Source organism: Canis aureus, chromosome 1 (genome assembly GCF_053574225.1).
Source record: "Canis aureus isolate CA01 chromosome 1, VMU_Caureus_v.1.0, whole genome shotgun sequence".
Classification (NCBI taxonomy): domain Eukaryota; kingdom Metazoa; phylum Chordata; class Mammalia; order Carnivora; family Canidae; genus Canis; species Canis aureus.
Genome location: NC_135611.1, coordinates 100,995,669 through 101,020,619, shown reverse-complemented (window position 1 = coordinate 101,020,619; position 24,951 = coordinate 100,995,669). Strand labels below are relative to the sequence as shown.

General features: G+C 43.7%; 1 protein-coding gene and 1 pseudogene across 7 annotated transcripts in view; one reads left to right on the top strand and one right to left on the bottom strand.

The window, feature by feature from the left end:
• The window catches only part of LOC144322471 (uncharacterized), a 50,713-nt gene extending 30,124 nt beyond the window's left edge, over positions 1-20,589 (bottom strand). Inside the window, exons 1-4 of one of the 7 annotated variants that reach the window (XR_013388113.1) lie at positions 19,881-20,526; positions 18,043-18,185; positions 15,165-15,292; positions 2,805-3,378 (exon numbers count right to left, since the gene is read on the bottom strand). The gene's annotated coding sequence lies outside the window, so the exon portion shown is untranslated. Of the gene's footprint in view, positions 1-2,804; positions 3,379-12,628; positions 15,293-18,042; positions 18,186-18,311; positions 18,467-19,880 lie in introns of those variants that run through there. The other 6 variants (XR_013388114.1, XR_013388128.1, XR_013388115.1 and 3 more) reach the window with 6 other exon arrangements.
• On the top strand, positions 9,568-11,423 carry LOC144322525 (adenosine deaminase 2 pseudogene; annotated as a pseudogene).
• Positions 20,590-24,951: the final 4,362 nt, after the last annotated feature.

Here is a 24,951-nt window from a genome sequence, read left to right as displayed (position 1 = left end):
AGAATAAGTTCTAGGCAAAATATGCAGGGAACTGGATAGGTTTGGTAGGTGGAACCCTCACAGGGCTCCTAAGCATTTGAGGACTCCAGCCAAGTTGGCCATTAGCCTGACTTGCTCACTGCAGAGACATATGTATGTGAGAAACCTTGGCTCTGCCTCTGGGAATCTGCAATATTTCACTGTGGTGGACTCCAAGACCTGGAACTAGGTAGCCTAATTTTTCACAGGATCCTGGTTTTCAAGTTTGATTCCTAGACCTTTACCATTCATGTCACCTGGTGACTTGTTTGAACTATTCATTCTCATTTCAGAAACTAACCTAGTGAAACAGAGATTCTGTGGATCAAGACCTAGCTTCCATGTTTTAACAATTTTCCAGGTGATTCTGATATAACATTCCACTGTACTGTTGTGGTTTCTGTGGACCAGGTCACAGTGTTCCTGAAAATAACAGGAAAATCCTCTAAAATCTGCAGGATTTTTGAACTGATATAAAAAAAAAGAACGGATCAGTACAGGTTATTTTCCCTAATAAAGAACATTATATACAATTACAAAATAGAATGTAAAGGCACACCTGGGTGGCTCAGTTGGTTAAGTATCCAACTCTTGGTTTCAGCTCATGTCATGATTGTAAGATCAAGCCACCTGTCAGGTTCTGTGCTCAGAACGGAATCTCAAGATGCTTTCTCGCTCTCCCTCTGTCCCTCACCCCGCTCTCTCTAAAACAATTAAAGTCTATTAAAAAATACAATGTGAAAAGTCTAATAGTTGTACCTCCTGGAGAAAAATATTTAGAGTACAGCATTATCTTTTCAGAATTGTGTCTGCACATGTATCACTTTGTGTCTGAGTTCAAATACATTCCTTTATAGTTTTTCTCAGTAAAAATTAAGTCAGACTTTATACACCAATCCATATTTTGATTTTTCTCAATACATCTAAAGCTACTTTCTCATTTTACACTCAATATCTGATATTTCCTTCTCTTGAAACTTTGTAGACCTAAAGCTGCCTTCTTTTAAAGACTGTTTTGCATTTTGTGCACTGGCATGTACTATAACTGGCCAGCTGCTGTGAGGGAGCAGGGCTTATGGCTATTCATCACCTTTCAATCCCCTTTCTCCAAGGCCCCCTTCTCCAAGGCCAAAGAAACTCCTCAGAGGCAACTAGAGTGCTCCAAGTGCTGATCAAGCTCCTCTGTAAGTTCCCTGTGGGCAGAAACACCAGACCAAGTAATGATAGCATGAAGGTCCAGAGGCTGGCAGCTGTGTCCTAGTTCTCAGAATTAGCAGACATTCCTGATGCAGAGTCCATGAGGCTGCATCCTGACACAAGGGCAGGTCCCCAAGATTGCATGTGCAAGAGAGGAGCTAGCACTGCTCAACTGCACAAGGGGTATCAACTTCTTGAGTAGGAGTGGGACCTCAGCTTCTGAGCCTGAAATAAGGACACTGTCTCTGTAGGAGGAAGCTGGGATGCAGCAGCTAGCTGGTGGCAACTGCCTACACCTGACCTCTGATGCTAGAGTGAGGGTCTTCACCTCTGGGGCTGAGGTTTGAGAGAGGCCAGCCTGAGGTTTCAGAACCCTCCTGGGTAGGACTCCCCGGAAAAGACAGACACAGGATTCTAGCTCCCTCTGGAGCACTGGGTTCTGATCTGTTACCCTCATCTCTGTTGTCTGGGCTCCACTTCCCTATAATAGGGTTAGAAAGTGCCCTTGCCCTGGCAGAAGACATCTCATCTGCTGTGCTGTCATTCCGTCAAAGAACACAGCCCCATGGGATCCCTGGGTGGCGCAGCGGTTTGGCGCCTGCCTTTGGCCCAGGGCGCGATCCTGGAGACCCGGGATCGAATCCCACGTCAGGCTCCCGGTGCATGGAGCCTGCTTCTCCCTCTGCCTGTGTCTCTGCCTCTCTCTCTCTCTCTGTGTGTGTGACTATCATAAATAAATAAAAATTAAAAAAAAAAAAAGAACACAGCCCCATGCTGTGTGCTGTCCCACATGTGAAGCAGGAACTCCATGTATTTTGCCCTTTTTATAGTTACTTATGGCAGGTGTGTTACTGTACACGTAGACAAAGGCACTTAACAAATGCAAATGCCCACCCCAATGAATTTCTAATGCACTATTTAGTAAATGGTGCTGTCTAGTCCTCTTACTTGAGGACTAGTTCACATTTTCTTGAGAACATGTACGTAATAGGTTGTATCTGCCTGACTGTATAAAAAGGTGAGATTTCTTACTGACTTCACAATATCTTTATTAGATTGCCTGTGATGCACATCACATCTCTTTTAATGCTTACTAATAATAAAACTGTTCTTTCTCTTCTACTGTGTGCAAAGATTTTCTGGGTAAGCAGGATATTTTGTTTCCCCAGTAGATCCTCCTACCTCAGAACTCCAAAATGCTGAATGTACAACCCCAAAAGTGAACTCTCAACTATTAACTTTGGATGATAATGATATGTCAATTTAGGTGCATCCATTGTAACAAATGAACCACTTATATAGGATGTTCATAGCTGGGGAGACTGTTCATATAGGCACAGGCAGGCATATAGGAACTCCCTGTACTTTCTGATCTTTCATAGTTATGAACCTAAAACTGCTCTAAAAGAATTTTATTTCAGGGGCACCTGTGTGGCTTAGTGGTTGAGCATCAGCCTTTGGCTCACGTTGTGATCCCAGCATCCTGGGATTGAGTCCCGCATCAGGCTCCCGGCAGGGAACCTGCTTCTCCCTCTACCTATGTCTCTGCCTCTCTCTGTCTCTCTCATGAATAAATAAATAAATAAATCTTTTCTAAAAATAAAACAGGTTTATTTCAAAAATTAAAATCCATTTCTAACATTTTAGAAAGTCATCTTTGAGTAATAATTATTTAAACATTTTTATAATAAAATATACATAATAAAAATTTACCATTTTAACCATTTTAAGTGTACAATTCAGTGGCAGTAAGTACATTTACATTGTTGTGCAACCATTAAGACTACCCATCTCGAGAATTCTTACATCATTCAATGAGGCCCTTTTGTTCTCATGGAGCTTAGGGCCTGACACACAGAAATGTTCCGGTTCTCCAAGTGTGAAACCTCTCCAAAATGACCAAAAGACATGTCCTCTTGGGTCTTTATGAAGGCTTTATTACAGTCATGATTGCCAAGTCATTGGCCATTAGCTGATGCAACCTTCCAGCCCCTCTCATTCCCTGGAGGTGGGGGACTAAGGATAGGGACTGAAAGTTCATCATGTGATTGCTCCTCCTGGCAAATTGCCTCTGAACCTTGGGTGGGTTTGGAAAGGAAAAATCACCTTCATTAATAACAAAACACTCATTTTACCTTTATGGCTCTGAAGTGTTTTCAGGATCTGCGGACGAAGACAAATATATCTGAGAAATTATATACTATATAATAATACAATATTTCTTATAAATCATTGTATCATACCAGCAACAAATGGAATTTGAAATAAAAAAAGTTACTGTTTACATAATACCCTCAAAATGGAATACTTAAGTATCAATCTAACAAAACATGTAGAAGATATACATGGGGGAAAATTACAAAATTCTGATGAAAGATATCAAAGAAGAACTAAAAAAAAAATGGAGAGGTATACCATGTTCATGAACAGGAAGACTCAACATTGTCTAGATGCATTTTCCTCAAATTTATCTATATTCAACAGAATCTTAATAAAAAATCCCAGCAAATTATTGTGCAGATATTGACAAACAGATTCTAAAGCTTGTATGGAGAAGAAAAAGAGCAAAAATAGCTAACTAACCCAATATTGAAGAACAACAGAGTTGAAGAGTGACACTACCTAACTTTAAGATTACTATAGAGCTACAGTGAAGACAGTGTGTAACTGGCTAAAGGATAAAAAGATTAATGGAACAGAATAGTCATCTTAGAAATAGACCCACAGGGCAGCCCAGGTGGCTCAGCGGTTTAGCACAGCTTTCAGCCCAGGGCATGATCCTGGAGACCCGGGATCGAGTTCCACGTCAGGCTCCCTGCATGGAGCCTGCTTCTCCCTCTGCCTGTGTCTCTGCCTCTCTCTCTCTGTCTCTCATGAAAAAATAAAATCTTAAAAAAAAAAAAAGAAAAAGAAATAGACCCACATAGTCAACTGATCTTTGACAAAGTAACAAAAGCAATGCAATGGAGCACAAATAATATGTTCAACAACAACAACAAAAAAATATGTTCAACAAATATGCTGGAACAACTGGACATCTACATGTGAAAAAAAAAAAAGAAAGGATCTAGACATAGCCTTTATTCCCTTCACTTTAAAAATGAACTCAAAGTGGATCACAGACCTATGTATAGCAAGAACAACTATAAAATTCCTAGATGAGGGACACCTTGGTGGCTCAGTGGCTGAGCATCTACCTTTGGCTGAGGGTGTGATCCTGGAGTCCCGGGATCAAGTCCCACATCGGGCTCCCTGCATGAAGCCTGCTTCTTCCTCTGCCTGTGTCTCTGCCTCTCTGTCTCTCTCATGAATAAAGGAATAAAATCTTTAAAAAAAAATTCCTAGGGATCCCTGGGTGGCGCAGCGGTTTGGCGCCTGCCTTTGGCCCAGGGCGCGATCCCGGAGACCCGGGATCGAATCCCACATCGGGCTCCCGGTGCATGGAGCCTGCTTCTCCCTCTGCCTGTGTCTCTGCCTCTCTCTCTCTCTCTCTGTGACTATCATAAATAAATAAAAAAAAAAAAAAAAAAAAAAAAAAAAAAAAAAATTCCTAGATGATAACATAGAAGAAAACTTAGATAACCTTGATAACTTTTTCAATACAAAACCAAAGGCATAATTCACTACAGAAATAATTGATAAAGACTTCATTAAATTCAAAACTTCTGCTCAGCAAATGACAATGTAAAGAGAACAAGAAGACAAGTCACAAACCATAAGAAAACATTTGTAAAAGACACATCTGATAAAAGACTGCTATCAAAAATATACAAAGAACTCTTAAAACCCAAGAGTAACAAAACACTCAAAAAATGGGCAAAAAAATACCAAACAAACAAAAAAGGGCAAAAGACCTTAACAGAAACTTCACTAAATAAGATACACATACCACCACTGAGCATATGAAATGATGTTCTACATCATAGGTCATTAAGAAACTGCAAATTAGGGGTCCCTGGTGGCTCAGTCGGTTAAGCATCTATCTGCCTTTGGCTCAGGTCATGATCTCAGGATCTTGGGATCGAGCTCTGCATTGGGCTTCCAGCTCAACAGTCCCTGTCTGCTTGTCCCTCTCCCTCTGTCCTTCACCCTCACTTGTGCTTTTTCTCTCCTGCTCTACTCTCTCTCAAATAAATAAAAATTTTTTTCAAATAAATAAAAATCTTTTAAAATGAATATTAAAAATGAATATTGAAACGAGATGCTACTACACACCTAACAGAATTGCCAATATCAAAAACACTGACAATATCAAATGCTGGGGAGAAGGTGGCACGACAGGAATTATCATTCATTTCTGGTAGCAATGCACACTTGCATAACTACTTTGGAATATAGTCTGACAGTGTCTAACAAAACTAAACATACTCTTAATACATTGATTCAGTAATCAATCACATTCCTTGGTATTTACCCAAATGGGCTAAAAACACATCCACACAAAAACCTGCAAACAGATGGTATAGCAGCTTTATTCATAGTTGCCAAACTGGGAAGCAACCAAGATTCACTTTAATAGATAAATGGATACATAAACCCTAGTATATTTAACAATGGAATATTATTCAGCACTAAGAAGAAATGAACTCTCAAGCCTTGAAAAGACACAAAGGAATCAAAAATGCATATTACTAAGTGAAAGAGGATAATCTGAAAAGGCTACACACTGTGTGATTCCAGTTATATAACATTTAGAAAAAGGCAAAACGTTGGAGACAGTAAAAAGATCAGTGGTTGCCAGGGATTAAGGTTAGGAATGGATGAATATGCAGAGCATGAAGAACTTTTAGGGCAGCAAAATTATTCTGTATGATAATGATATCATTATATGTTTGCCAAATCCATAGAATGTACAACACCAAAAGCAAACTCTAATTTAAACTATGAACTTCGGTGATAATGATGTATCAACTTAGGTTCATTGATTGTAACAAATGAACCACTCTAATATAGGGTGCTCATAGTTGGGAAGGCTGTGCATCTGGGGACAAGCAGACAGTATACAGAAACTCCCTGTACTTTCTGCTCTATTTTGCTATGAACCTAAAACTGCTCTCAAATAAGTTTATTTTAAAAAATTAAAAATAGGCACGCCTGGGTGGCTCAGCAGTTGAACATCTGCTTTCAGCTCAAGGCGTGATCCCAGGATCCAGGATCGAGTCCCGCATTGGGCTTCTTGTGAGAAGCCTGCTTCTCCCTCTGCCTGTCTCTCTCTCTCTCTCTCTGTCTCTCATGAATAAATAAAATCTTTTTAAAAATATAGATAGATAGGTAGATAGATAGATAGATAGATAGATAGATAGATAGATAGATAGATAGATAGAGATGCCTGGATGGCTCAGTGGTTGAGCGTCTGCCATCAGCTCATGGTGTGGTCCAGAGGTTCCTGGGTTGAGTCCCACATCGGGCTCTATACATGGAGCCTGTTTCTCCCTCTGCCTGTGTCTCTGCCTCTTTGTGTATCCCTCATGAATAAATAAATAAAATCTTAAAAATAAATACAAATAAGTGAAAATAGGCACCTGGCTGGCTCAGTTGATAGAGCATGCAATTCTTGATTGCAAGACCATGAGCTTGAGCTCCGTATTGGGTGTGGAGCCTAATTAAAATTAAAAAAATAAAATTAAAAATAGATTATCACACTTTAAAGCTTTTACATAATTAAAGAGGAAAACATACATTTAAAGGCATGGAATGTAGAGGAGTTTGAGTAGCTCTTCTTTTCCCTTTGATCTCTGGGTGAAAGATGAGTCAAAAATAGGCTTATAGTAAAAATTTCCTAGAGCTAGTTACTTAAGAAAAAAATTTAGGCATTACCTACCATACTGTTAGATTGTAGAGTATGAGGACAAAGTCTTTTTTTTTTTTTTTTTTAAGATTTTATTTATTCATGAGAGACACACACCGAGAGAGAGAGGCTGAGACACAGGCAAAGGGAGAAGCAGGCTCCATGCAGGGAGCCCGACGCAGGACTCGATCCTGGGTCTCCAGGATCACACCCTGGGCTGAAGGCGGTGCTAAACTGCTGAGCCACCACGGCTGCCCACAAAAGTCTTCTCTACTTACTCTTAGCTCTTCATAATTATTCAGAACCTCCAGATTCAAGAAACTGATCAATGACTATCATCCAAGTATATTTTGAATCTGAGTCTTAATATATTAGCACATGATTCTAGAAAGAAGATGGAGGAGGATCCTAGTCACATACATCAAGATTTTCAATGCATAGCCATGCCATCTGCCCTGTCCAACAACAGAACCTTGGATGTTATCCTCATGAGAGGAGGAGTATCAGGTTTAGAACCCAAAAGAGACTGGGATTCAGAGAGGAACACCCCAATAAGGAGCACGGTACACCAGGGCCATTCCTATAATTGCTGGGGTTTTTTAAGATTTTTTTTAGTTATTCACAAGAGACAGAGAGACAGAGAGAGAGAGAGAGAGGCAGAGACACAAGCAGAGGGAGAAGCAGGCTCCATGCACGAAGCCCAATGTGGAACTCGATCCTGGGTCTCCAGGATCACACCCTGGGCTGAAGGAAGCGCTAAACTGCTGAGCCACAGGGCTGCCCAAGACTTTATTTATTTATTTATTCACAAGAGACAGAAAGAGAGAGGCAGAGACATAGGCAGAGAGAGAAGCAGGCTCCATGCAGGAAGCCGGATGCGGGACTCAATCCAGGGACTCCAGGATCACACCCTGAGCCGAAGGCAGACGCCCAACCACTGTGCCACCCAGGTGTCCCTAGCCACAGGATAATTTACTAAATGTATGCAGTGACCATGTACTAAACTTTTATGAAAGAGAGACACAGGAAAATGATGAGCCATCTGGAGTGGCTTCCTAGACTTGGAATATTCTTCATATGGATTTATTCCTGGCAAATGAAGAGGAAATATGACTGAGTTGAATTTAGGACAGGTCCTAGATGTCGGACATTTTCTCTTTTATATTATTTAGTGGAATCTTCAAGAATGGAGTCGTAGGAGTTTTGATGTAGTAATGAAACCTAATCTTTTTTTTTTTTAAGATTTTATTTATTTATTCATGAAAGACAGAGAGAGAGAGAAGCAGACACACAGGCAAAGGGAGAAGCAGGCTCCATGCAGAAAGCCCAACGCGGGACTTGATCCTGGGACTCCGGGACCACGACCTGAGCCAAAGGCAGACACGCAACTGCTGAACCATCCAGGTGTCCCAAAACCTAATCTATAGCTAGATTGTTATTTTTGCCTTCTATCTGCTGTTCCACCTGCCGTTCGAAATCCTCACGTTGCCTCTTCACACTGCAGAATCATGAACATTTTTATAAAACTCTTGTAGATGGGATCCCTGGGTGGCGCAGCGGTTTGGCGCCTGCCTTTGGCCCAGGGCACGATCCTGGAGACCCGGGATCGAATCCCACATCAGGCTCCTGGTGCATGGAGCCTGCTTCTCCCTCTGCCTGTGTCTCCTCCTCTCTCTCTCTCTCTCTGTGACTATCATAAATAAATTAAAAAAAAAATTAAACTCTTGTAGATGATGGCAAGATAACAGTATGGGGCACCTGGGTGGTTCAGTTGGTTAAGCATCTGCCCTTGGCTCAGATCATGATTTCAGGTTCCTGAGATCCAGCTCATCAGGCTCCCTGCTCAGCAGAGAGTCTGCTTCTCCCTCTGCTTTCCCCAACCCCTGTGCTTTCTCTCTTAAATAAAAATAAAAATTAAAATGTAACACAGTATGTGGGAGGCTCCCAATTCAGAGAAACTCCAAATCTTATGACACCATCCAGAATATGACTGTTTCTCTGAGGACACACTTAAGAAATCAGGATTATACTTCCATGGAAGAATTATATGAACTGCAAAAAAAGAAAAACCTTCCCTCCCCTCTTAAACAGAGAAAACATAAATTTAAGGAAGAGACTTAGTTATTTCAGGTAAAAGGTTGTATGTGGTTTTATCAGTTTCAAAATTCAAATGTTTTCCTAAGATGCTTTTCCTAACTTAAACCGCTTTAATCTAATCTCATCCTGTCTCTTGACATGTTTGCTCTTTCCATTCTTCCTACTTACAAATATCTCTTAAATCTTTTACTTCTGGTCTGAGTGACTGAGTGGATGAGGCAACTGATGTTTGCTAAAAGTTCATTTGTTTTACAAATGGTGTATGTGGTCATGAATTATACATTTAAAATCTTGTAGGAAACTTAAGTGTTTGAAAGAAGAAATACTGGCAGATGGTCTGACCCAGAGCACACTGGCAGCAAGGGCCTTCTCTACCTTGACCTTTACAAAGCACTCGGGCTGCATAGCAAGCTTGTGCCGTATAGGCAGGAAACTGAGGCGTAGAGGGTCCAAGGGCTCGATCAAGATCACACTGGTGGTGTATGAACTGAATGGGACCGTCCATAGCCGAGAGTGGTCAGTGAGGACTTATAGAGAAGTGGCTTATATGTTTGCGAAAAAGCATCCTGGGTTCATTGGAATCAAACTCATTTATACGGATCACAGATTTAAAAATGTGTCCTTCATAATGAAATCCGTGCAAACAGCCATGGCGCTTCGAATCATGTTCCCCAGGATGGTGGCAGGGTTTGACCTGGTGGGGCATGAAGACACTGGCTACTCCTTGTTTGACTACAAGGAGGCTTTGATGATTCCCACCTTGCATGGTGTTAAACTGCCTTACTTTTTCCATCCTGGAGAGACAGATTGGCTGGGTACTTCCATAGATAGAAACCTTCTGGATGCTCTAATACTGAACTCTACCAGGATTGGCCATGGATTTGCTTTGACCAAACACCCAGCAGTCTGGGCTGACTCCCGGAAGAAGAACATTCCCATAGAAGTCTGTCCCATCTCCAATCAGGTTCTGAAACTGGTGTCTGACCTGCGAAACCACCCTGCTGCTGTCCTGATGGCCAGTGGGTATCCCATGGTGATCAGCTCTGATGACCCAGCTATCTTTGGTGCCAAAGGCTTATCCTATGATTTCTATGAGGCCTTCATGGGCATTGGGGGAATGGAGGCTGATCTGAGGACAAACAGCTGGCCATGAACTCCATCAAGTTCAGCACCTTGTTGGATATTGATAAAAAGGCTGCCATGAAAACCTGGGAGGAGAGATGGGATAAGTTTGTAGCCGACCTGGCCAGGTGGCCAAAGTGAGAAGATAGCCATTTATTACCATATTCCTCTGCTTTCCTCTGCAAGCTGTTTTCACCTTCGGTCAGTCAGTCTTGAACCCACTTCAGTATGGTTTCTATCTCCATTTCTTTATCAAAACTGCCTCATGAAGGTCATCAATGGCCTCCACGTTGCTTGACTCTCAGAAACACTTAAACAGTCTACCAAACTCATCTTTTTGAAATATTATTTTCTCTCAACCTCAGGCCATCAATTTTCTTGGTTTCCTCCTTTCTCTCTGGCCATTCCTTCCAGGGTCCCTTTTCCAGAGGGTCTTCTCTATCAGATCTCTGTGTTGGAATTCTTCAGGGCTCAGTTTTGCTGCTTTTTGCTTTTCTGTTCACATCTCTGCTTCTCTCCTCTACTTTTCTCTCTACTCAATAGTCTTTTTCTAGGTAGTCTCATCCATTCCTTTGCTTTTAAATATCATTTATTTGCTGATGATCCCCAGTTTATTCACTTGGATGGTTCACAGGAATCTCAGAAACCTATGTGCAATTCTGAACTTTCAATCTCTCCTTTCAATCTTTTCCTGGTCTTTCTCATCTTGGTAAATGGCACCTCCATCCCATCCCACCGAGTTGCTCTAAGTAGAATTTCTCAGCAAAATTCTTGATACTGCTTTCTTCCCTGTTCCCTACATCAAAATGTACCTTGAATTCTGCACACCTCTCTATCTGTATTGCTGTTGGCTGAGTTCAAGCCGCTATCACTTCTTGTCTAAGTTATAATAGCCTCTTAGTTGATCTCTCCTTTCTTCTCTTTGCTTACTTCATTACATTTTTCACAGAGCAATGACTTTTTAAAAATTAATTCAGATTACTCCATTGTTTACTACTCAGTGCACTTAGAAAAACTCAAATGTTTCAACAGGGCATATAGCATCCTCCGTAACCTGGATTCCTTCCAGCAGCATCCCACCCTAGGCTCCTCTAGAGCACCAGATTCTGGCCACATTGGTCCTTTGTTCCTCAAATATCTCAAACTCTATCCTGCATCAGAGTCTTTTCTCATTCTCATTGCCTGGGAGAGTCTTTCTTTCCACTTTTGCCTAACAGACTCCTGTTCACCCTTCAGGCTTCACTTTTAATGTCCCTGTGTCAGAAAAGTTTCCTAGACCCCTAACCTGTTAATATCTCTCATGGCACCTTGCTTTTTTTCTTCAAGGAAGGAAATACCATAATAATATGGTATTATCTTACCATAATTTGTAATTACGTATTTATTTCTGTGTTTATAGTCTTCACTTCTACCAGACTGTAAGCTCCCTGTGGGCAAGTACTGATGATTGTGAACCCAGAGCCTTGCTCCATGCCCCAAACCTAGTCAGTACTCAATAAAGGATATGTTGAACGAATGGATATAACCTGTATGTTTTGAGCTGGTTGCTGAAGCAGGAGAGAACAGAGCAGAGTCTCCCCCAAAGAAAAGACCTCCCGTGATCAAATTCTGGCTCCTGACCTGGTTTTCAGGAGAAGTAAGGCAAGAAGCCAGCCCTGTCTTCACTTGACTAAAAGAAGTGTAGGAGGATCAAAGAATTCATTAGAAGTCCCCAGAGGATTCAAGTGTCTGCTCTTTCATCACCCATCACCTGCACCTGAGCTCAAAGGCCGCAGCCAACCCTCTCTCCATTAGTAGTTTATCACTATTTGGCTCATGACACTGGAAAAACTCTTGGTGATTAGAGGTCCTCAACCACAGGCTGGTACCCAGATGGAACAAGATGACCTTTCAGCTCCTGTCCAATTCTGACAATCTTTGATTTATTGCCTTAACCAACCCCAGTAGATAGTATATAGGTCCCAACTCTGCCAACTTATGTTTAATAAATGGTGAAAATGGAAAAAAAAAAAAAAGAAAGAAAGAAGAAATACTGTCTCAAATAAAACAAAACCACCTAACACCTAAGGAACCATGGAATTGTCCTGACAGAACATGCATGCGCAAGAACACACAAATATCATTTGTGATAAGGAAAGCTGTCTTCCCAACTTTTGAAAAATATGAATGTGTTTGGTTTTATCTATATAACTAGGATTTCAACAGCTCTCATCAAGAGCACAGGGTAGGTTTTTCTCAGTCACTGCGGTCAATAGATGGACCTCAAAACACCAAACCTTACTGCTTTAGTTTTTTTTTTTTTTTAATTATTTTTTATTGGTGTTCAATTTACTAACATACAGAATAACCCCCAGTGCCCGTCACCCATTCACTCCCACCCCCCGCCCTCCTCCCCTTCTACCACCCCTAGTTCGTTTCCCAGAGTTAGCAGTCTTTACATTCTGTCTCCCTTTCTGATATTTCCCACACATTTCTTCTCCCTTCCCTTATATTCCCTTTCACTATTATTTATATTCCCCAAATGAATGAGAACATATAATGTTTGTCCTTCTCCGACTGACTTACTTCACTCAGCTTTAGTTTTCTTAATCACTGCACTGTGCTTGTTCACAGTAGTCTCTTGTGATTCTTTTATTTCTCTGGTATCCGCTGTAAAGCCTAGACTTTTTATACAGTTTTAATTGGATCCTTTCTCTTTTTTACATTGGGTAACTAGTTTTATCAATTTTGCTTTTCTTCACACACACACACACACACACACACACACCCTCTTGGCTTCATTGATCATTTCCACTGTCTTTCTAGTATCTTTTTCACTTATTTCTGTTCTAATCTGTATCATTTATTTTCTTCAACTAACTTTGGGCTTAGTTCATTGTTTTTCTAGTTCCTGGAAATGTAAAGTAAGGTTGCTTATTGGAGATCTAGCTTTTATCTTAATGTAGTTATTTCTATCTATAACCTTTCCTTATTTGTTTTTTTTTTTTTTAAATTTATTTATTCATGAGAGACACACAGAGAGAGGCAGATACACAGGCATAGGGAGAAGCAGGGTCCATGCAGGGAGCCCAACGTGGGACTCAATCCCGGGTCTCCAGGATCATGCCCTGGGCCGAAGGCGGCACTAAACCAGTGAGCCACCTGGGCTGCCCCTGGTTCATATCTATTATGTGCTTTTTATTTTTTAAAAGATTTTATTTATTCATGAGAGACAGAGAGAGAGAGAGAGAGGCAGAGACACAGACAGAGGGAGAAGCAGGCTCCATGCAGGGAGTCTGATGTGGGACTCGATCCAGGATCATGCCCTGGGCCAAAGGCAGGCACTAAACCGCTGAGCCACCCAGGGATCCACCTAATATTATTATAATATTATCCTATCCTAACAAAGTTTGGTCCCAACACAAGCTGGCTACACCTTCATGCTAGCAGAACTCAAATAGTTATTTTCAAACTGCCACATACACAGTGAACAGAATCCCCAAGGTTAAAGGTGCCTTAAATAAGGCCTTCATTATCACACAAACCAGAAACACAGAAGGCAGGCTGTTCCAAGCTTTTTTATTTGAAGGCTGGAAAACTCCATCACGAGAGTCATATCAACAACCTGAAAGGAATAAAATGCTGGAGGAGTCCCTGTTGACTCTGGTTGGAGTCAACTACCCATTCACAAGAATGCGTTTGACAAACTCAGGACAAGTCCATGGGCTTGTCTGCAGAACCAGGATTGGTTTGGGCTGAAGACAGCCTTTGTTCCAGGGAAATGAAGAGCATAAAATGGGGAAGGTCTCAAATGGTGGAGGACACAACTCTGATGTATGACAAGTGGAGGAGAGGAGGCCTATGCCCCGTTTTTCTGCAAATAACTTCCAACAAGTTCTTGTTTATGAGTGACACATGAGCACTATATAGAAAGGTAAGTCCAGGACCAAGAAAATCCAACTGCAACAGAGTAGCTCATGTTCAAGGACTATTTGAAGATATATGCACACCTCATGACAAGGACTATTTGAAGATATATGCACACCTCATGTTCAAGGACTATTTGAAGATATATGCACACCTCATGTAGAAGTCAATGTTGGGAAACACTGCAGATGGAGGAGTGAGAAAAGTAGGTAAGACATGGAGTCCAGAAAGGTATGGACTGGTCCTGCACAGAACATAAGAATAGAAGTGACATGTAGAGTTGATAAGTAGGCAAAGCATCAAGACTGAAGAAACACCAGAAATGAGGTGTGCCCCCTGGCACTGAACACTAACCAAATAGAATAGATTTCTGCTACAATTTATTTATTTTAAAGATTTTATTTATTTATTCATTAGAGACACAGAAAGAGACAGATACAGGCAGAGGGAGAAGCAGGCTCCATGCAGGAACCCGATGTGGGACTCGATCTCAGGACCCCGGGATCATGACTTGAACCAAAGGTAGATGCTCAACCACTGAACTCTACCTGGGTGCCCCGATTTCTGCTACAATTTAAGCACAACCTTGATATTATGTCCTTCTCCAGGTACCAACCCTCCAGATCAGGATCCTCCATCTTGCTGTGGCTTGATCAGAGCCATTTGTGAAGCATTTAAATAAAGGCTCTACAACCTACCCCCAAGATGACCAAATACATGGCACCTGGATGATGTAAGGAGAACACATTAGAGAAGAGCAGACAGTACTGGGTCAGAACAACTCAGCATGTGATAGCACACAGGAGGAAAAAAAATACAGAAAACAGTAGAGGAGTTGCAAGAAAAAGACCGTGGTCCACACAACTGTAACTGTGCTGGTGTTAGCAATTCCTGGCACAAGCAGTCATGAAAAAATGTCAGCTAGAGGAAAGAAGTAGCAACTGGTATTCAGGTGCCTTGGACCTGCACAAAGTCACCAGGCCAGGGAAAGGGCAAGCAAAGTAAAATCAATTACAATGACCACTATATGCCTAACCTTGTGTTGGGGCTGCTCAGGGAGAGGGCAGTGCACACACCTCAGACTTCTCAGCCACAGCACAGGCTTAGGGAATTGGGGAAACAAGCAGTGTCCATGGTCCTGCTATGGGAAGGAGAGACCAGTGCCTGGGGAAAAAGAGAAGAGCAGAGAACATCTAAGGGTACCGTGATGGGTATGAGGGCCTTACCCAGAGAGACTGTAAGTTCCTTTTTTTTCTTTTTAAAGATTTTATTTATTCATTTATGAGAGATACACAGAGAGAGGCAGAGACACAGGCAGAGGGAGAAGCAGGCTCCTTGCAGGGAGCCCAATGCAGGACTTGATCCCAGGACTCCAGGATCACACTCGGAGCCAAAGGCAGACGCTCGACCACTGAGCCACCCTGGCGTCCTGAGATTATAAGTTCAAAGCTTTCCAGCATCACATTATTGTATGAGTGTCTCTGAACCTCAAGGAGACCCTACTCCTGCCAGAACAAGTACATAGCCATGTCTTCAAGGGTCACAGTGCCCTATCATGATGGTGACACATGAAACCACCAACAGCCCTTCTCCAGAGTACCCACAATTCATCCATACACGAATACCCCATACCCATTCTCCTCCCAAGCCCTCCAACTCAGGGAATGAATCAGGCCTTGGTACAACTTGCACTGCTGTCTCCTCATGGGCTCACTGGTCAGGTCCAATCATCAGCAAAAAGAGGCAGGTGAACAAATGGATGTCTAAGCTGTTGCCCTCACTAGATGAATCCACACACTTCTGTCAAGCTATTCCTCTGATGTTATCAAAGTCCTGTAAATCTCAATACTAGGTCTCTGAAACCATCAGACACACTCTCTTTAGAATGCACAGCCCTCACATTCCTGGACACCACAGCCATATGCCCATGGCCATACCTCAATGCCCCACAGCACAGGCATCTCCCTGGTCTCCCTATAAGTCACTCTTGTGTTAGTCATCCCTCCTTTACACCACTGCGAGAAGAGCAGAATTCCCATCCTAGGGTTAAGGGGATGGCCAAACACAAAGTACCTAATACTGGACAGACAAGGTCAAAGGTAGTTTATTAATTACATATACTCACAGCCAGGGAGAGGAGGACACCACAACCTTATAGGGCCACATGAACGTTGTACACTGTGTAAGAGTAAACAACCAGGGGCTGTGAGATGCAAGTTTTACAAGATCAAGAGGTGGGGTACAATCTGGTTCCCACAGGATGATGTGAATGGCTTGTGTGAATAACCCCATGGCCTAGCAGAGAAGTGAAACCCATTTTAAAGGCATAAGCAGGGGGGATCCCTGGGTGGCTCAGTGGTTTAGCGCCTGCCTTTGGCCTGGGGTGCGATCCTGGAGTCCCGGGATCGAGTCCCACATCAGGCTCCCGGCATGGAGCCTGCTTCTCCCTCCTCCTGTCTCTGTGCCCCCCTCTCTCTCTGTCTATCATAAATAAATAAATAAATCTTTTTAAAAAAATATTTAAAAAAATAAAAATAAAAATAAAGGCATAAGCAGGAACTGCTCTGGTCCTCTTGATGAAAAGGGATGCTTGGCTAGGAAACTTTATCTAAGAGTGGGGAGAACTTGCACTCAGGCCATGTGAAGCACTTGGGAGTTTCATGAGGTGTCAAGGGAGCACATAACAATGGGTCTTAATTTTAGGCCATGAAATACAACTTAGCAGAAAACAGCCAGAGTTGCTTGGCAAATTCAAACAGGACCCAATACTACCCCAGAGTTCCCATGGCTCCTGTTGGGAGTTGGAAACACCTAATCCTTCTATGAAGGCCTCCCTCCTGGCTCTGTTCCATGCCTGACACTAAGCCACACAGAGCCAGTTGTGGATCTCAGAAACCCATGGCCCTCTTGCACCTTGTGTTGTGCTTGCTGTCCCCTCAGCAATGACAACCTTCTCTGTCCACCTAACCCTCATTCAAAGTTCAGTCCATTTATCACCCACCCCAGTCCTACTGATTCTTACAGATGACCATATTTGCCCCAACTACACCCACCAGGCTGAATGAAACACCCCAGGTCCCACCAAAGTCCTCACAAATCATAGAGAATAAGCAAGAGCTCTGGCCTGAGTGACATCTTGCCTCATTTACCCCTTATCTCTGAATCTTTCTCATCTCCATTCTTATCTTGGAAGCCCTGGCCATCTGCTAGACTAGTCAGTCTGATACAGCCTACGTTAGGGATACATACCACCCTCACCTGCATTTATGAATTCTAATACCATCACTAAGGTACCCAAATGAGAGACCCAGTGCTCAGCCCTTACCCTCTACATCCTGGCCTATAAACAGCTTCACAATCATTAACAAGACTATACCTCTTATATGTAACCACAGATTAATTGGGTCCACACAGTAAATACCACATTTTGAAGGTCTCCAATTTGAACCACTCTTTGATTTCCCAACTTGTGTTTCCAGTTGCCAATTTGATGCCTCCACTCAGTGGTCTCTGAAATACCTCAGATTCTCAATGTGGCCAAACAAAGCTCCTGATATCCCCAGTGATTATTACTCCTACTATCAACTTCCTCATCTCAGTTGGAACTGCCATCCCTACAGTAGCAAAGATCAAATCCCCTGTGGTTATCCCTGATACCTCTGTTTTCTTCCCTCATCACACATATTAGAAAATCTAGTTTCGGGGATCCCCGGGTGGCTCGGCGGTTGAGCGCCTGCCTTCGGCCCAGGGTGTGATCCTGGAGTCCTGGGATCGAGTCCCACATCAGGCTCCCTGCATGGAGCCTGCTTCTCCCTCTGCCTGTGTCTCTGCCTCTCTCTCTCTCTCCCTCAGTCTCTCTCTCTCTGTGTCTCTCATAAATAAATAAAAATCTAGGGGATCCCTGGGTGGCTCACCGGTTTAGCGCCTGCCTTCAGGCCAGGGTGTGATCCTGGAGTCCCAGGATCAAGTCCCACATTGGGCTCCCTGCATGGAACCTGCTTCTCCCTCTGCCGATGTCTCCGCCTCTCTCTCTCTGTCATGAATGAATTAAAAAAATCTTAAAAAAAAGAAAGAAAAGAAGAAAAAAAAGAAAGAAAAGAAAAAAGAAAACAAAAGAAAAGAAAGGAAAAGAGAGAAAATTTAGTTTCGGATGCCTGGGTGGCTAAGTCAGTTAAGCGTCTACCTTCAGCTTAGGTGGTGATCCCAGGGTCCTGAGACTGAGCCCCATGTTGGGCTCTCTGCTCAATGGGGAGCTTGCTTTTCCTCTCTCTGCCTGCTGCTCTGTCTACTTGTGCGTGCACGTGCATGCTCTTGTCAAATAATAAAAAAAATAAAAATCTTAAAAAAAAAAAAAGAAAATCTAGTTTCCCATTTTTAAAACATGCATCCCATGTTGCATCCAGAAACGCAACCACTCTAAATCACAGTCCTGGATGATTAACCGTCACCAGCCTATGTTAGTAGCCTCTGCCCTGATTTCCCATGATCTGTTCTCCACTTTACATTCAGGAAGACTGTTTCGACTTTCCTAATATTATCCCTTTCCTCTGACCCAAACCTCCCATTACCTCCTGAATAGACTCAATTTTTCAGGCAGTCATTCCTGTCCCAACACCTAACCTCCTATTCTTTATTCATATCATAAAAGGAGACCTGTGAGGCACCTGGGTGGCTCAGAACATGATCCAGGGGTCCTGGGATTGAGTCCCACATCAGGCTCTCTGCAGGAAGCCTACTTCTCCCTCTGTCTGTCTCTCTCATGAATAAACAAATACAATCTTTAAAAAAGAGAGAGAGAGAGAGAGCAAGCTGTGGTTCCTAAACACCCCCAGCTCAGCTTTACCTCCATGTATTTGCATATCCTGGTATCTGCTCCTGGCTTAACCCTTAACACTCATTTATGTTGGTTGCCAGGAATGGGAACGCCTTACTATAACCCCTGACATGAACTTAGAACTCTGAGATCGGGGTTTCTCTAGAGTCCTCAGACCCAAGGACTGGGAAAGTGGCAGGTAAGAGTCCCAGGACACCACAATCCAGAGAACATCTGAGCGGCAGTCATGGCCAGTAAGGGACGCGGACACCCTTTATACATCCCTGTTGGTTCCATAAGTATACTTCTGTAGTCCTGGGGCTTTGCGGGAAAAGGCAAAACTTTAAAATTTTTAAATTTTAAAATTTTAAAAATGTGACCACGGGGGAAAGGGAAATTGAAAGGGAAATTCATGCCTCTGTGTACCCTCCCGCGGCCGTGGAGCCAAGTGACCTCAGGCTGGCCGTCTAACCAGTGGGCCTCAGGGCTCAGTGTTGCCTTTTACCAGCTGTGTGACCCTGAACAAAGACTCAACCTACCAGGGCCTCAATGTCCTCATCACTCCTCACCCCTTACGGAGATCCTGTCCCTCCTTTGGCCAAAACTCCCCCTGGCGTCCAGAGTCCTTACATAAAGGTGCCGCAAGTCTCGGACCGCCAGCTCCTGAGTGACCCCGCCTCACGCTCCCTGTTCCCAGACCTCAGACTCCTCCCGCCTCAGCCCCCCGACCCCCGAAGCCGCAGCCTCTGCCCCAGCCCGCCTCTCCCCTGCAGCCCGCTCCCGCACGCCAGCGCTCACACGCGGGGCCCCCACCCACCGGCGCCTCCCTGTCCGGAACACCCGGGCCTGGGCCGCAGGGACCCGAGCAGGCGCCCCGTGCTCCGGCCTTGAGGGTCTGGGTCGGGGGAGGGCGAGGAGGGCCCGGGGACGAGCGTTTACCTGCGCTGGGGCCCTGGGCTCGGCCGCCGCCATCGGACTCTGTGGACGAAGCGGACACCGGGCTGGGGGTCCCTGTCCCCGACCCCGTGAGGCGCAGCCCGGGCGGCGTCGCAGAGCCGTGCGCCAAGTCTCTGCCCTGAGGACGACTCTTTTCACATCTACTCGGCTCCGTCACCTACTCCTCAGCCCTGCGGAAAGGATCTCCGAAAACTGCAAACTACGCCAACCAGCCGCAGAAAGCCGGAAGTTCCGCCCCGATGCCATGCGCAAGCACAGATACGCGTCGTCCTGATCAGTTATCGCCTCCTCTCAACGCAGAATCTTCTGGGTAATGTAGTCCCGGAGCTCTGGAGGTGGCTGGGAAGGGTGTTCTCCATCCTGACCAACCAGAGCATTGACTGCGCGGCACTAGGAGGGAAGCTGGAAAGTAGTACTTCTCCTACCTCAAGGAAGGTAGAGGCTTTGCCTGTGTCAAAGGCGGAGAAAAGGCATTGTTTCAGACTCCATAAAGTCAGCATGCCTCAAGAGGATAAAAATCGGGGATCCCTGGGTGGCTCAGCGGTTTAGAGCCTGCCTTCGGCCCAGGGCGTGATCCTGGAGTCCTGAGATCGAGTCCCACGTCGGGCTCCCTGCATGGAGCCTGCTTCTCCCTCTGGTGTGTCTCTGCCTCTTTCTCTCTCTCTCTCTCTCTCTCTCTCTCGGTCTCGTGAATAAATAAATAAAATCTTTAAAAAAAAGAGGATAAAAATCTTATTTGAGATGCTCCCAGATCTATTTAACATAAATGGCCTAATCATCCCATAATCAGTCAGTCATAAAATGAGTCGTAGATGGGACGTCTGGGTGACTCAGCGGTTGAGAGGCTGCCTTTGGCTCAGGGCGTGATCCTGGAGTCCCAGGATAGAGTCCCTCATCGCGCTCCCTGCATGGAGTCGGCTTCTCCCTCTGCCTGTGTCTGTGTCTCTCATGAATAAATAAATAAAATCTTTTAAAAATAAATACAATGAGGGCAGCCCTGGTGGCGCAGAGGTTTGGCGCCGACTGCAGCCTGGGGTGTGATCCTGGAGACCCGGAATCGAGTCCCACATCGAGCTTCCTGCATGGAGCCTGCTTCTCCCTCTGCCTGTGTCTTTGCCTCTCTCTCTGTGTGTCTATGAATGGATAAATAAATTTTTTTAAAAAATAGAAAAAAAAATAAATACAATGAGTCCTTGAATAGCTGGAAACGTTATGTTATTGCTCTTCAAATGCTGTGGCTTGAAGTGCTATTCAGCATTTCATTATGTTTGGTCAGGAAGAATAGAAAAGACTCCAAAGAGGGCCATGACTGGGAAGGAAGAAGAGGGATGTTAGACCGCCTGAAGCCGGTGGACAAGCTCTGTGTCTGAATCCCATAGAAAATTTCTCCTTTGCCTATATCATCAAGGATTGTGACCCACATACTGAAAAACACTTTTTATCCACTTTTTTACTCCATATACTAAGATACACTCGATTCTTTTAGCAATCTGAGAAACATCTCAATCTGAGAGCAACTTAACCAATGCTATCTTTTTTTTGTAATAAATTTATTTCTTTAAGATTTTATTCATTCATGAGAGACACACAGAGAGAGAGAGAGAGAGAGGCAGAGAGAGAAGCAGGCTCCATGCAGGAAGCCCAAAGCAGGATTTGATCTCGGGACTCCAGGATCATGCCCTGGGCCAAAGGCAGGTGCTAAACCCCTGAGCTACCCAGGGATCCCCTATTTTTTAAAGATTTTATTTATTTTTCATGAGAGAGGAGAGAGAGAGAGAGAGACAGAGGAGAAGCAGGCTCCATGCAGGGAGCCCAATGTGGGACTTGATACCAGGACTCCAGGACCACACCATGAGCTGAAGGCAGACGCTCAACCACTGAGCCACCCAGGTATCCCTAGATTTTATTTTATTTTTTTTAATTTTTATTTATTTATGATAGTCACAGAGAGAGAGAGAGAGAAGCAGAGACACAGGCAGAGGGAGAAGCAGGCTCCATGCACCGGGAGCACGACGTGGGATTCGATCCCGGGTCTCCAGGATCGCGCCCTGGGCCAAAGGCAGGCGCTAAACCGCTGCGCCACCCAGGGATCCCCCCTAGATTTTATTTTTTTATACCAGTTTTAGGATCACAACAAAATTAAGCAAAAGGTACAGAGATTTTCCCTATATCTCTGCCCCCTCCCCCAACCGAAGCTCCCCCATTACCAGTATACCTCCACCAGAGTGTTGTATTTGTTGCAGTTTATGAACCTTCACTGACATATCATTATAACCCAAAGCCCACAGTTGTATACGGATTCACTCATGGTATACAGTATATGGATTTAGACAAATGTATACTGACAAGTATCCACCATTATAATATCATATAGAGATGTTTCCCTGATCCAAAAATTCTTTGTGCTCCACCTATTCACCCCTCCCTGTAGTGCTAGGACTTGACAATAAACTTTTGATTGCCAAGACATCAATTTCAAAGACATCCATCTGGAAAAAGCATATTGCCAGCTTTTTTTTTTTTTTTTTTTTTTTTTTTAGATTTTATCTATTTATTCACGAGAGACAGAGAGAGAGAGAGAGAGAGAAAGAAGCAGGTTCCGTGCAGGAAGCCTGTGGAGGACTTGATTCCGGGATTCCAGGATTCCGGGATTCCAGGATTACGCCCTGAGCCAAAGGCAGACGCTCAACCGCTGAGCCACTGAGGCATCCCATATTGCTGGCTTTTTAACATAGCTACTAGTCAAATGACTGGTGTAAAGTCCCAGGCAGCCTAAATAACCGATCACTTAAGTGACCCTGTTTTTCCCTTTGTGACACAATTCCCACTCTTATGTTTTAAATTCTCCAACAAAGAGGGGACCTGTGAAACCCTTGGCAGCCCATACATGGCCATAATCAAGGCAGAGCTCCAGGTTCACACCCATCCCTATCTCTACTGGTGACCCCCTTGTGTGGCCCTTGTGTGTGCCTTGTATCCTTCACTACCTGTGAGTAATAAATCTTGGTTTTTCAAAGTTCTTGGTGGTTTTCCCTGAGGTGTGTCCTGCAATCATAATAAAAAATCATGAGGGGTAGTCCAGCCACGACATTAGCTCCAGAGATATATCTATGAGGGCTTGCCACAAGTAGTACTGAACCTCAGGCATTCCTAGCTGATTGCCTCATTATTGATAGGCTGAGACCAACACAAAACCCTCTCTTACTCTAATGTTGCTATTTTGTAAAGGTCAAGGTAGAAAGGGAGCATCTGAATTCTGAGATGAGGCACCTGAATCCCATGATCTCCTCTTTTTGCTCCAAAGTGATTATTATCTTCCAGTGGTTGCAGGGATCGTTCTGAATGGGGAATTGAGATTATCTCAAAAGTGTTTTTAAATGCAAATTTCAGAACATTAGTTATAAGGTTTATGCAGTTATTCAAGACAGTGTCAGACACAGCTCTGAGGAAACATCAGGAAAGTCTGAAGAAAGTTAGGATCATGGAGAATTTTTATCAGGGCTTTTATTCCTGAAAACATTGAGAAATACCAGCTTGCAGGGAGACTTGAAGGGGATATTTACTGTAGCCAGATTAGTAAAAATGAATAAGAAGCTGAGGTGTCCTATTTATTCACAGCTTCAACAAGTGTTCATTGAGCAAGTACTCAGTTTCAGGTAGTACTATACGTGAATGGGAGACATTGGGACACAGAGACAAAAACCATTGTCTACATGCAGCTTACAGTCTTTTTTTTTTTTTTTAATTTATTCATGAGAGACAGAGAGAGAGGCAGAGATGCAGGCAGAGGGAGAAGCAGGCTCCATGCAGGGAGCCCGACACGGGACCCAATGTCAGGTCCCCAGGATCACGCCCCGGGCAGAAGGTGGCACCAAACTGCCAAGCCACCCGGGCTGCAGCTTACATTCTTCAAATAAAATAGGCAGGTAATATGAAAGAAAATCATGAAGTAACATAGTAGGTTAGCATGTGGTAAAACAATGAAAACAAGAGATCAATAGAATGTAATATTACATAACACAGTAAGGGGGGGGAGATTCTTCTTCATAAGTCCATTGAGAAAACATTTTAAAGAGATAAGGAATGAACCATATGGGTGTTTTTGAAATAAGTTTGGAGCAGAAGAAGCAGGTGACTGGCTTTGCTGGGTAGAGCCCTCACAAGGTTCAACAGCAGTGGAGGGTGCAGGACTTGAGCCCAGTTCATTCATCTGCTTTCCTCACTGTAGAGATACTCAGAGGATGCAGGTAAGAACACTTGGGTGTACCTCTTGAAGCCTACAATTCCCCACCTTGGTGGACTCTGGGCCAGAACCAGGCTGGATTTCATACAACCTTGGTTTTCCCAGTTTGATCTTTGGACTTTTGCCTTCACAGTCACTTGGGAACCTACTGGAAATGCATCTTCTCATTTATTTTTTTTTTCTTTTTTCTTTCTTTTTTTTTTTTTTTTCTTTTTTTGCATCTTCTCATTTCTGAATGCAGACCAACTAAATCAGTAACTCTGGAAGTCAGGCCCTGGAATCTGTCTTACTCTTCACTCTTCAAGTGATTTTTTATTTTTTTTTAAGATTTTATTTATTTATTCATGAGAGTCACAGAGAGAGAGAGAGAGAGAGAGAGAGAGAGAGGCAGAGACACAGGAGGAGGGAGAAGCAGGCTCCATGCCGGGAGCCTGACGTGGGACTCGATCTCCAGGATCGCGCCCCGGGCCAAAGGCAGGCGCCAAACTGCTGAGCCACCCAGAGATCCCCAAGAGATTTTATTTTAAACAAGATTTTATTTATTCATGAGAGACAGAAAAAGAAAGGCAGAGACATAGGCAGAGGGAGAAGCAGGCTTCCCGTGGGGAGCCTAATTCAGGACTTGATGCCAGGACCCCAGGATCACAACCTGAGCCAAAGGCAGACACTCAACCACTGAACCACCCAGACGCCCCTCAAGTAAGAGATATTAAATGGATAAAAATGCTGCTCATTGAGAGACATGCAGTCACTGGATATACAGAGGAGATATGTGGGAACCACAGAAATATACCCATATTTATATTCCTG